Source organism: Pelobates fuscus, chromosome 1 (assembly GCF_036172605.1).
Source record: "Pelobates fuscus isolate aPelFus1 chromosome 1, aPelFus1.pri, whole genome shotgun sequence".
Lineage (NCBI taxonomy): Eukaryota > Metazoa > Chordata > Amphibia > Anura > Pelobatidae > Pelobates > Pelobates fuscus.
The window spans coordinates 335578736-335592338 of NC_086317.1; the positions used below are offsets into that span (position 1 = coordinate 335578736).

The window sequence follows — 13603 nt, forward strand, 5'->3', positions numbered from 1 at the left end:
CCTCTGTCCACACTCACAGTACCTCACACCTACTGGCCGGTGCCGGTATTGCAGCTAATCTCCGTTTATACTGAAAAATATACCAGCATTTGTATTGCCGATATTACTGTAATACTGACACCGGCCAGGCGGCCACCATATTATATATTGTTAAATAACATAATTTTGATTTCCCTTCCGAATCTATACCACTTTGTATGACTGATGCTTCATATAGGGAATTTATTTATTTAAAGCCAGATATAGGCAGATTACCTATCCAAGATGTCCACGCTCTGAATGTCTCTATTGTGTACCTTTCGGAAACTCACTCTTATACCTGCAAGCTACCAACAGTAAAATCTAAGAAATTCCTCAATGTTTGCAGCTCATTAGCACACACATACTCAGGGTTATTAACTAGAGTGACCTTTAATTTGAAATTTACTTTGAATTCCCTGCAATTCACACTTTAGTGTATAACCCTGTAAATACAAAAGGTCATAAAGATTGGGCATTTGCAGGAAAACATAACATTTTGAAAGCTACGCCATCATAACTGGATGGAATGTTATCCCTTTCATCCACCCAACTTCATTTACTGGGAGAATCAGATGGTATTTCGTCCCATAAGTGAACACGCCAGAGAATACAATTTTGTATAATGATCCTGGCAGAGATCAGATATCGGAACCATAGCTTTTCCTGAGACTCATCAAAGCCATTAGGAAAAAAAATTCCTCTTACTGCATTTCATGACTCTATCCTCCTCTTAATTTTAGCTGTTCTATAATACGGATAAATGTATGTAGGGCAATGATTGATCCATGGCGTTAATGTACTTGTAGAAAAAATGCACACTTTGTTACTACTTTGGATGCATACTAGACTACTTCAGATGCATGCGTATCTTACTGATATTTGATATGTTATCTTTATAAAATTCATTAAAAAAAATATTTATTGGGGGGGGGGAATTATAACTTTTTTTAATTTTAAAAAAGTTAAATAATTAGTACCCTCATTAAGCTACATAACATCTGAGCATCCATCCCATATTTTATATAAACTTATTAAATGTATTACAAATTCCGAAATATCTTATCATTTTTGTGTTAAAAATACTATCCAAGGGTGTTTTTTTGTAGTAGCCATCAAGCAATTTACTCTACAATGCTTTTGTTTGTTTTTACAGACGTGAGTTCATATTTTGAGTGAACAACTGCTGTGAGCGGGACATAACCCTGAAGTTTCAAAGCAAGTCCTCATTCCTTTGGTGTCTTTGCTGCTAATGTAAGAAAGGTGGTCTGTCGAAAACTTTGGAGAGATCAAGTATGGTTTTAAAAGAGTCATGCAAAGCAGGAAACTCTTGCCTTTGTCATAAAGAAAATAATGCATTGCAAAATGAAAGCTTACAAAGAAACCAAACAGGATGCAGTTTTAAGTGTTCTGTTTGGCACGTTGGCCTGTCTTAACCATTTCTTCTCGCGAATGCCTTTTTATGCACTGCTTTGCAATGTGCAGGAAGGTTCTTTAGGTCCTATGAGGGTTAAATGTCACGGCTGAATCAAGAGTGGGCCTAGAAATAACTTCATTCAGTCAGGCAGAGCATGAGTTTAAAGTTCACTGTTTTTGTTTTTTCACCTGCTTCCTATACTTCTAAGAAACTTCTAAAGAATGAATATATAACTAGAGAACATCTGGTCACACAGCCAAAACAGCAGATTTTCTCAAGAGAAAAATAAGACTGTACAAAGAAAAAGGAAGGAATGGAAATGTTTTCCCTATATATTTAAACATTCCAGCATACGTATTAGTATATTCAATATTAATCCATTTTCAGCAACTTTTCATTGACAGAGTACCCATGCATATCTTAGCATCTTTAGTTCTACTTTCCAACCCCAAATATTTGGAGAACAGGATAGCAGGTATCGGGGAAAGAAAGCAGATAGGATGGCAAGTGATTCCCTAGAACCCAAGATACAATAAGGCAGCATTTTAGACAAGACGCAGCAAAAATAATTCCTTCTTTTGTCTATCTTACTTATTTTTTAATCTTTCATGGCTATTCACTAAACATGCACTTTTCATGAATTGGCAAGGAAATTCAACTTTTAATATTCTAGTTAACAGCTGATGTTTCACAGTTTAGTGAATAACACTAACTCTTTAATGTTGTAAATTATGGAACTTACCTGGCGTTATATACAGTTATATTCTGTCTTTTTTAACACTCCACACCCATTCCTCCAATCACTAAATAATGGCAACTTTACCTAATAACAATCCTGACACCAGATACAACCAAAATATCAGTCTTCTGGCTAGTTCTGTCAGTCTGGATTCTTATAGCAAGATTTTTTATTTTTTTTTATTCTTTATTTTTGTTGTGCACAAAATTAACAAGTAGCCTTGGTGCGCCACAACAGCAACATCAGGGTTAGCAGTCATTTGTATTACATGTTGTGGCATTCGTTGAACAGGCACATTTTTAAGGATACGTTTTAACAAAGAATAACATTTTAGTTTTCAATGAAGGAAAATTATACAGATAGGCTAACCATATGTCACTTCAGCGTGAGCATGTATCACTAAAAATGTTTAAAGCAGTAAATGACACATGAGGAACATGCACTTTTTCGTAAGATATGTTTAAACAGGCTTCAACCCTCTAGGTATATCCGAGAGGGGTTGCAAGATAGGTGAGGGAAAGCTCCCATGTATTAGGTTTCTTAGATTTTAGTTTATATAGATAGCATGCTTAACTTTGAAGAATAGCCCCTTTAAAATAGGCTTGTAGATGGACTTAATGAGCGTTCCTGGGAGTGAGACAGGGTTTGAAGGCCCAGTGAGGTTTGTGGGTACAGGTTGTGGATTAACATTTAAAAGTTACTGAGACACAAATAAGAGTGGCTAGCTTTAACTAACTCAATGGGGGTTAACTTTGGGCTTTTTGGACTGAGCCTGCTTCTGTGCACTGAGGAGCATGATTAGTCCTTATGGCAGTCCATGTGTTGCAAGCAGTCTCAGAGGCAATAGGAGGTATGAGGGATTGGGCGGATATCTTATCTGTGGTGGTAAGTGCCTGTGGTATGTTACAGTCCCGTTTAGGAGTCTCTGCCGCTGTTCCACTGCTTGGGTACAGGCTTGGTAGGTGAGCTTGATCAGTGGGGCAATTTATCTGGTACGGGTGTTGGTACTTGCTGGAGGTCGTATGGCGTTGTGGTGGTGGGTGGTCCCCTCTGCCCGGGACTGTGTTGGAGCTAGCGCCCTCTTGCCACTGACCTGGGATCCGTTGTGGCCCATGGCCGTCCCTGTCGGGAAATGGCGGTGAGTTGTATTACGTTGCATGGGTCTTCGGGTGGCATCTTTCCGCCAGTGTGGTCGACGCTTGCGGGGTATGCCCCTGGTTGCTCCCAGCCCGGGAGGGCCTCTTTTGTGGGAGGTCGCTTTTTCAGTTTTCTTTGTGCCCTGAGGTGGAGGCCCCGTTTTCCTCCCGCCATAGACTTTCGCCTGTGAGGGCGGTGTGGGACGGACTGTCGCTGCTTGCAGTCGCTTCATCCACTTGGCCCAGAAGCGGTCGAATAGCGCATTGATGGGGTCACCAGCAGTGTCATAGGTGTCTGAGGTGGGATCTGGTCGTCGTTGGTCTCGATTGTCTGGTTCTAGCAGTGCCGCCATCTTGGAGGCCCTCACCACCGCGCTGCTTGGAAGGCGTGTGGGGTCTCCCTTCTGACAGTTACCGGGATGACCCCCACCGGTCCATAGGGGGGGGGGGGAAGCGGCTTTCGTGCGCTTGAGGGCCTTGGCGTCGGGCGGGAAGGCGTCTGTCCTTCCCCCTCACCTCCTCCGGTAGGCCCAAGCCAGCTGTAGCTTTTCCCGGGTGTCGATATATGTATCGGTGTATGCACAGGCATTGTGTGAGTCCAATAGTCTTGGTTATTCGCCACTCTTGTCGCTGTGTCTCGATTTTTCAATGCTATTGAGCCCATAAAGCTGGAGCCCATGTGAAGTGTGACCAGCCAGCTTGCTTGCTCGGCTCCGCCCCCCTTATAGCGAGATTTTATTGGACTACGATGCTCCCACCTTTACCCTCTACAACGTTACGTCCCACACTATGGCCTTTGTCAAGCTGAACAAAGGCCCTGTTGTGGGCCGAAATGTTGTTTTGATTCTGCTCCAATAAATCTGCCCACTGGATTGAACTGCCTGGGCCATTTTTGCAGTAGGAAGAAGGTATAAAGGGGAAATGACACTTCCTAGTTTTTTTTCATATTTATACTTATATCGGTATCTCATCTGTATCTGTGAGGTGTAAAAATGTAATGTAGAAATATGTACCTTCGCTCATGGTCAGTCATTTTAATCAGCTCTAGTAAAGAAAGAAACTGCATTTCTTAGCAGTTTCTGTTGCTGTAGAGACCGAAATGTATACATAATACAGATTAAGGAACAGCGCGCATATAAAAAATACAATTTAAAATTCTATAAGGCTACTTAAATTCGCCTATCTCGGCAAACAAATATGGAGATTCCACCATATGGCCATAGTGTGTTAAGCCCACCACTACTTCACAGTACCCAAATATCGGTGGGTCCTAAACTAATTCCAATGTGGGAGACAAATTAAATAGTGCTAGTGCTAAATGAACTAAAGTATATTCTAATAATCTGTTGTAAGAGCATTGTGAATATATAAAATGCAAAATTAATGTGATATAAAACGCAATATAAAAAAATACACTGTCAAAACTAAACAATTAAAGTGATAGTGCTTTGATGTATTTACTCACGATGCATATCATATATCTGCTCTATAAAAAATGAAAATTACAATTAAAGTGACATTGCTATCCAAAACCTCCTCAAATTTATACTTGCCTGTGACTTCCTAAGGGATGGATAGTAATGTCACTTTTGTGAGTGTGAGTGGGAATTAGGTCAGTATTGGGGGCGTTTTTTTTTTTTTTAAGCCAATGTGGTACAATTTTTAATTAACTTAATGTAACAGAACCCCTGTTATTGCCTGGCCAACAGACTAAAACATTGTAAAGATTTGTTACTTTGTATTTGCTACCAGTGTTATATTTAAACATACGAATGGGAAAACAAATGACAATGCTAACCCATTCGAATACACAAACAAACTGTCGAACGGGAGACCACTCAGCCCAGGCGTGTGCCGCCAATTACCCTCTTGACTCTGTGCCAGACCGCAAACCGCAAGCATTCTAAGTGGTTCCCTAGGTGGCCGTCCATTCATAAGTACGAACATGTGGTGGCAGCCATCTTGTTTTGTCGAACGCGTTCAGCAGTGTTTGGTCGTCGAGTGTCTGGAACTATTTTCGGACATTCAAACTCCCGAACACCGCTGAGACTTCCAGGGCCACTTAGCTTCACCCAGAATTTTATTAAAATTGCATGTATAGTTTTGGTGTTATGAAAATTGGGTAAAAAGTATATTTTTCGCTTGGAGATAATTGAGTTGATACAGCAATTAACTCAATTATCTCCCAAGCAGAGGGGAGGAATGTAGAGTAATGAATGGGAGTGTTTAGCTGTGTAACTGTAAATAATTGGTTGTTAAGTTTGTGTCTTCATTGCCCAACAAGGTCCAGATGGGTGGTAACCTTGTGGAAAAATGTGTATAAAAGAAATGCTTGTGTGCCCATTAAAACAGTTCTGCTTAACCCTCAATACGTAGCCTTGTCTCGTTATTGAAGGGAACCTGCATCCAGCTAAATCACTAGCTCTTGTAAGAGCTCTGCCCCTCTCTCTCTCTACACTGATCTAGCTGATGGGATATCGGGAATACTCTGCAGCACAGCCTCTCGCCGGGAAAAGAACGTCTCCAACGGCAAACACCCCTCCAACAACTTGGGTGGCCATTATACTTAATAATTAACCTGGCACCCCATAGGAGGTTCAAGTTGGAACAGAGGCAGCAGGACCTTCTAATTGGGGTATTATGGACACATAGGCTTTGATAGCTGAGGTGGAATCAGTATATGACTTTAGAGCCATCGACACAGAAACTCTCCGATATTGTTGTGATTATGGTCGTACAGGCTATGTGTGCTGAGGTAAATATTTTGGACACACACAGAGTTATTACGCTGCGTGGTGTATTCATAGGCTCTATGTGAGCAGTGGTAATTTAGCGAATAAGCTTATTATACACACCCAGGTAGAGGTTTGATTCGAACTATTCTGGGCAGACAGTGGATCCTCTGATGTAGAACAATGAGGACGTCTGGTGAGTGGTGTAATTGAGGATTTTAGAAGATTATAAGAACCAAAGAAGGATACTGAGTAGCTGTTATTCTATGAACTTCATGCTACAAATACAACTTTTCCCTGTGGTTGTTTTCAGTGTTACAATTGTGTTCTCATCGACTCACTCAGTTAACTATGTCTCCCTGTGTAGTTTTATTTATCCAGCTGGGGTTACATACACCACCTGCCAGCCTCTAGATTCTAGAATTATCCTACCAGCCTCTTGTAGTAGTTCCTTTTAAATTGACTATTAGACAGTGGGTGTAAGATATATATTTTTTCTTGGTTCCAAAGTACATTCTGTGTATTAATTCCATGTTATTAGGTCCTTGTCTACCTTTTTTTTTTTTTTTTTTTGGGGGGTGATATACTTAGCAGGACCTGATGACATACTTTGTTCTTTTTTAATTCATATTTGAGTGCACTACATGCAGTCATTATATAGTGTGAAGATGAACTGCTGCCGTACTATTTCTATAACTAGTGTAAGATGAGACAGCACTGTGACATTGCAAGGGTTGGTCAACACACTCCTTTGTTTCATATCTCAGTGGAAGCTTAAGCTGGCAGCCAAGATTAGTGAGGTCACGTGACAGCTGAGGCTTATTATTAAAGGGGAAGAGATGTTCCTAAAAAGCGGAAATAGCTTACATGTAATGCAGAACAAACCTCGTAAGCAGTGACTGTGGTGAGTTAACTGTATAGTGAATTACTCAAAAGATGTATAAAGTGATGTCTAATGAAATCTGAACTACAAAAAGAATATATCAAATACAGACAAGCTTATTTACTAAAGTCTAGATTATTGAAAATGTTACCGTTCTGTCACTTTGAATAACCCCATCAGCTCTTATATCACAAATAAGGGAGTAATGGCAATGTTGTACCCTTGCTAAATTTCATATTTGGATTTGCCCTTCCCTTTGCAGATCGTTTTAGTTGATATAGGTGACAATATAAAATAACTTCTGTACTACTACTCTATGCATCACTTATTTTGTAGTTCTTATGTTGGGCTGTTCTTCAACAGACTTACTAAAATTGTAACAATTAACAATTGGTATTTTTACGGACAGAAGAATATAACATACAGAACCTTGCCTGTGGTTTCTAGTTTAACATTTGCAGCACTTTTATACAGAGTGCTATGTACGACTCGCTTGTTAGCTTACACTATAAAGGGGGTGGGGGATCAATACATTTGTTGGTTATGACTTTATTCAGATTAAGAATGGTCTCTTAAATACGGTCTATAAATGTAAACTGAGGCCAGGGTTGGTAGACAGGAGAATTTGTGCAGATGTGGTTTTCTGTTCAGAAAGAGTCTATGTAGTGGAGACGATTCTTGCAACTTTCAGGATTTTAACTATGATGTCAAGACCTTGAGAGTTAATGGGTGTTACTCTCTCTTTTTAGGGTTGCATGTTGACGCTGGTACCACTGTCTAGTATACAAGGTAAGCACAAATAGAGGTCCTGTATGCCACAATCTGTGAGAAAACACACTCCAAATGTATTAAGGTTCCTGATGAGAAAGGGGAGAAAAGCAATGTGAGGCATTTCTCATGAACATATAATCAATTAGGTGGTCATGCTTATGTATATCACATGAAACTGGTAATTAAGTTACAGTAGTATACAAATCAACAGGTTCTTAATTTGGGTAGTGATGGTAAAACTAGTGACTTGACTTCAATAAATGAATGAGAAAAAAAAGGTCTGCTGGCAAATCTAAAATGCCAATGAGCAATATGTTAAATAATAAACAAACAAATATAAAACACAGGCAGGTTTCCCCAAGACCCCCAACAAACATGAAGGCATGGACAATTTTATAGGAGTTCCTGAACAACTAAGTAACTAGGAAGGACAAGGCTCTTAGTCCATCTATATGTATACCATCCATGTGGTGGTATATAATAATGACTAAGGTATGCTCAGATGTGCCTACTCCATTGTAAATTCTGTGTAACAAATTATTCTTAATTGCAGTGTTCTGTTGGACCTCCCTTCAATTTGGAGAAACCTGCTTTATAGTCATCACTAATAAAGTATAGATATTAAGTTTTAAATCCAAGGGGTATACAAATTCTTTGTCATGTCCCCCCCCCCCCCCCCCTCAAAAAAAAAAAGTTGTAATCAAAAATTTTTCAACGCACAACATATTTTCCTAGGATTTCTTGATCCTTCAAAAATCCACTTGCTTTCCACACACTGGAGGTTTCCAGTGCAAGAGGATGCAAAGCGAGCCACCATCATGCGTAACTGTAGGCAGAGTATTCTTTTCAGCGTATTCTTCATTATCCAGACATACTTCTGACCAGTTGCTTCATAGCTTTGTTTCATCGCACCACAAAACCTCAGTGGCTTATTTATATGATTATACTATTTGAGCTGACTTTTCTAGTGCTTTTGGGTCAATAGTGGTGTACGTCTTGGAGTCCTGGCATGGAAACCTTTTGCAATTAGTACACTCCTTACTGTGCTCACTGAAACTTTAGTGCCTGTTGCCACCAAGTCTTGCTGCAGGTCTTTTCCAGTCACTCAATGGTTTTTCACAACCTTCCTTCTCAGACATCTGGTTGCAGCCTTTGATAGCTTCCTTTTTCTGCCCCGTCCAGTTAGTGTAACCACTGCTCCTTTAACAGTGAACTATGCTTCCAACGGTGTCTCTAGGAACATTCAGTGCGTTTACTATCTTTTTATATATTGCTCCTTGTTTGTGAAGGGCGATAATCTCTTCTCTTAACCTTGTGGACTCATTTTGACTTAACTATATTTCTAACGTGCAGACAGGGCCGCCATCAGGGGGTGACAACCATAATGGTTGTCGCGGCCCTGTGGTGCCCGGGCCCCACGTGGAGCGGCAAAACTGCCGCAGGTGCATCTGCACCAGGGCCCATCAGGTGGCCCAAGCATTTAGGGCCACCCGGTGGGCCCTATATCTTCAGGGGCCCGGTCAGCGCTGCGGGCGTGTAATTGCGCGACCGGGCCCCTTTAAAAAAAAAATTGCGGCTACACTGCAAGGGCTGCTGGGAGGAAGTGACGGCCGGTCACTTCCACCCAGCTTACTGCGTGCGGGAGGAGAGCGGAGGGAGAGCAGAGGAGAGAAGAGGCATCCGCTCGTTCCCATCATACACAGCCTCCCTCCTACAACTTAAAGGTAAGAGGAGGGTGGCTGATAAATGAGGTGTGTGTGTATGTCAGTATGTATGTCTGTGTGTATGTCTGTATGTATGACTGTGTGTGTATGTATGTATGTCTGTGTGTATGTCAGTATTTATGTCTGTGTGTGTATGTATGTCAGTATGTATGTCTGTGTTTGTGTATGTCAGTATGCATGTATGTCTGTGTGTGTATGTCAGTATGTATGTCTGTGTATGTGTGTATGTATGTCAGTATGCATGTATGTCAGTATGTCTATCTGTATGTGTGTGTATGTCAGTATGTATATATGTATGTATTTGTCAGTATGTATGTCTGCAAGCATGTATGTATGCATGTATGTCTTTGTGTGTATGTCAGTATGTATGTGTCTATCTGTATGTATGTCTTTGTCAGTATGTATGTATGTCAGTATGCATGTATGTCTTTGTGTGTATGTCAGTATGTATGTGTCTATCTGTATGTGTGTGTTTGTCAGTATGTGTGTGTGTATGTCAGTATGTATCTGTCAGTATGCATTTATGTCTATATGTATCTGTGTATGTATATATCTATCTGTGTGTGTATGTCTGTATGTATGTATATCAGTATGTATGTGTATGTATGCCATTATGTATTAATGTGTATGTGTGTCTGTGTCAGTATGTGAGTATGTATGTACGTCAGTGTGTGTGTGTATCTGTGTATGTGTCTGTTAGTATGTGTGTATCTTTCTGTGTCCTTTTGTGTCTGTGTGTGTGTGTATTCCTGTGGGCAGGATTTGGAGGCGGGCACACCGGGGCCCAGACCTTGAGCTGTGTTAGGGGCCTCACAATTTCTGATGGCAGCCCTGCGTGCAGAGAAATGTGACACTGAACAAACCCTCTAGCCAGTTTAGGCATTTCAAGTATTACAGCTCAAGCTCACCTGGTGCAAGTAATGAAGCCTTTGACTTGTTGCAGAGGTAGGAATGATGCAGTTCCAGGCGAGGGTAGCAGAATATTAATCATGTAAACAGGAAAAGAGTAGAACATGAGCATTACTAAGACATTATTTCTTTTGTCTTCATCAGAAGTTACCCCTTACACCCCACTAACTGGTCCCTCAATTTTGTGGCTCCAAAATTCAGTGAATAGTGCACTTTAATATAAAAAAAATGGTTACAAAAGTATTCACTTAAAGGGATACTATCCTGCCAGGAATACAAAGCTGTATTCCTGGCACGATTGCTCCGACCTTCCATCGCGCCCCTCCACCTGATCCCAGCAGCGTTGTCCCTGGGTGCTGGGCCGATGCTCCATCACCTCTGTCATCTTGCAACAAGCGGGCGCTAATGTGTGGCAAATGACGCACGCGCATTAGACCTCCCCATAGGAAACCATTGAATCAATGCTTTCCTGTGGTGAAAAAAATCAGATGCTGGGTGTCCTTATGCAGAGCATGAGGTCGTCCAGCGTCGAAGGTCTGTTTCAATCCAGGAAGACCTCCAGTGGCTGTCTGGTAAACAGCCACTGTGGGCAGACTTAGTGCTGCAATGTAAGCTTTACAGTTGCACTAGGTGCAAAAGGGACACTGCCCAGACCACTTCAATGAGCTGAAGTGTCCTGCACTGGTAATTAACTTTACACCCAAGACAAAATCCACCCCCAACATAACTAGCTGGATATAAACAAGTCCCACTCCCAATCCAACCAAACAGGGCAATAATAGCATTAAATCTGAACAAATTGTAAACGTACCAACATAAGAAGATAAACACAACATAGGTAACAGTACAGGGAGGGAGATAGAGAAAGAAATGGGGGGGGGAAATACTCGCCTCCTGTCATTATTAAAATTTAAGATTATATGTACACTAAAGCTAGCATAATCTTCAATTTTACCACATGACAGGAGGCTTCATATTTTGCTATTTCAACGCTGAGAGAGGAGAAAAAGCAGGGTTTGCAGCAGAACGAAAGTAGAACATCTGGAACGTCGATTTACGTGTCCAATCTGCCACATGGAGATATGGGGAAGCGAAGCGCCCGCCACCAAAACCCAGGAGGCAGCTGCTCCGCTTGCCGAATGTGCTCTTGAGGTTGGGTCTATACCCCCCAAAGATAGTAGCCCACAAATCCATCTGGCCAGAGTCGTGACTGAAACTGGACAAAAAGGTTGAACATAAGAAATCAGAAGTTGATGAGAGGAGGGAGACCGCAATATAGCGTAGCGGCGGAGTGTTGAAACAGCACCGCGTTGAGGATCCAAAGGGTAAATAACCGAAGAGGAGTCCGATTTGGTACGCCTTGAAACCTGAAAGGTCACACCCTCTGGGCAAAACACAAATTAATCCTTGTCGAATGCCCGCACATTTGAAATCTGTCGAAAGGAGAAAGGTAAACTTGGCCGTAAGTTGGTGTAGAGATTGGCCTCCTAACGACAGACTGTTGTGTAAAAATTGGAGGACATTACCAATGTCTCATAATCGTGGGTATTTGGATCCTGGTGGATGCTGCAGACACATACCGCGAAGAAGAGGCAAACGACTGGGTCTTATCCCACAGGAATTCTCTGTAGAGGAACATGAGCTGCTGAAATGGCTGAATGCACCACGTTGATTGAGCAATATGACTTCCCTGAAGAGAAAAGGGAAGAATGGAAATTTAGGATAGCGGAAACAGGGGCAGTAAAGGGATTGAAGTCTTGTTCCACATACCAATCGGACCAAGATCGCCAGGCCGAGAGGTAGCATCTCCTCATACCCAGTGCCCAGGAGTCCCATAGAAGGTCTGTAGTGTCTTGTGATAGGTCTCCAACAACCCCGGAAAGTGTCCAGGCCACCAGAGGTAGGCGGCCGTCCATGAGAAGTGAACGTGGTTGGTCTAACGGGTTCTTAAGAATTGTCGGATCTGAAGGTAAGAGGAGGGGATCCTCGCACGACAACTCTAGACGTTCCGGGAACCAAGGCTGGCCCTGCCATAGGGGCGTTAGAACCGTCACTGTCACCCTCTGCAGGTGGATTTGGTGGAGGACTCTTGCAATCATTGCGAAGGGTGGAAAGGCGTAGGCCCTGTGCCTCGGCCATGTCTGTAAGAAGGCATCCACCACAGTGCTCTCCAGGTCTGGTAGCCAACTGAAGAAGTCCTGAGTCTGTCGGTTGTTGCAAGAAGCGAGCAGGTCGAGGTAAAACGAGCCCCTCTGGTTGTCCAGTGCAGCAAATATCCTCGTGTCTAATTGCCATCCAGTGGCACATGAACCAATCCACCACGAGATTCGAGTTCCCAGGCAGGTGCTCCGCCATGAGAGTGATTTTGCGGGGCAGGCAATAGTCAAAGATCTCATTCATTATTTCCACCAGTGCACGAGAGCGTATGCCTCTGAGGTGATTAATATATTACGAACTGCCGAAACGTTGTCCATCCGAAGCTGGATGCAGCAGTTGGATTTCCCTTTTGTCAGACTGCGGAGTGTGAATGATCCTGCAAGAAGCTCTAGGCAATTGATGTGAATAAAAAGTTCTTCGGAGGTCCAGACGCCTCCCGTGGCAAATTCGTCATCCATCACCCCCTCCCCCCAGCCTATCCAGCTAGTGTCCGATTCCAAAATAAAGTCTGGCTGATTCCTGAATATGGCTCGACCGTTCCAGGCCTACTTGCTGTTCAGCCACCACTGTAGGTCCGCCCGAACCTCGTCCGGCATAGGGACAAGTTGGGTGTATGTCTGGCTTCGGCAGACGAATCGTGTCTTGAGGCGCTGTATAGTGCGGTAGTGAAGGGGACCCGGAAAAATTGCCTGGATGGAGGAGGATAGAAGGCCTACTATCCTTGCGAGCAGACTGAGGGGTAAGACTGGCATGCAGAGTACTTTGCAAATCTCCTTGCGGATGGATGCTACTTTTGCAGCTGGGAGACGTAGTGTACGAGATGTTGAGTCTATCTCGAATCCCAGGAATTGGTCCATCTGTGAGGGGTCCAGTGCCAATTTGACGCGGTTGACCATGCATCCCAATGATTCCAGTAGCTGGATCGTGCGCGAGGCTGACCAGGCATTTGCCTTGGATGGCACTTTCAGGGGGCGGCAAAAAAGCCTGGTCAGCCTCTTGTCCTGCGGGGCCTCAAGAAGTGGCCGGCTGGTGACCTCAGGGACCCCCGAAGCTGGCATCTGTTCTGTTTGTGTGCGGTCAGTGAGGGAGCTCTCTCCCCTGAGCTCTATCTGGCTCA

The 13603-nt window shown here is 42.8% G+C and overlaps 1 protein-coding gene across 5 annotated transcripts in view; it reads left to right on the plus strand.

The window, feature by feature from the left end:
• GGACT (gamma-glutamylamine cyclotransferase) overlaps positions 1-13603 on the plus strand; it is an 86644-nt gene that overhangs the window by 37877 nt on the left and 35164 nt on the right. For 3 of the 5 annotated variants that reach the window (XM_063425371.1, XM_063425363.1, XM_063425379.1), the window contains one exon: positions 1175-1272. The exons of 1 other annotated variant lie outside the window; for it this stretch is intronic. The gene's annotated coding sequence lies outside the window, so the exon portion shown is untranslated. Of the gene's footprint in view, positions 1-1174; positions 1273-6739; positions 6947-13603 lie in introns of those variants that run through there. One more of the 5 variants, XM_063425392.1, reaches the window with a different exon arrangement.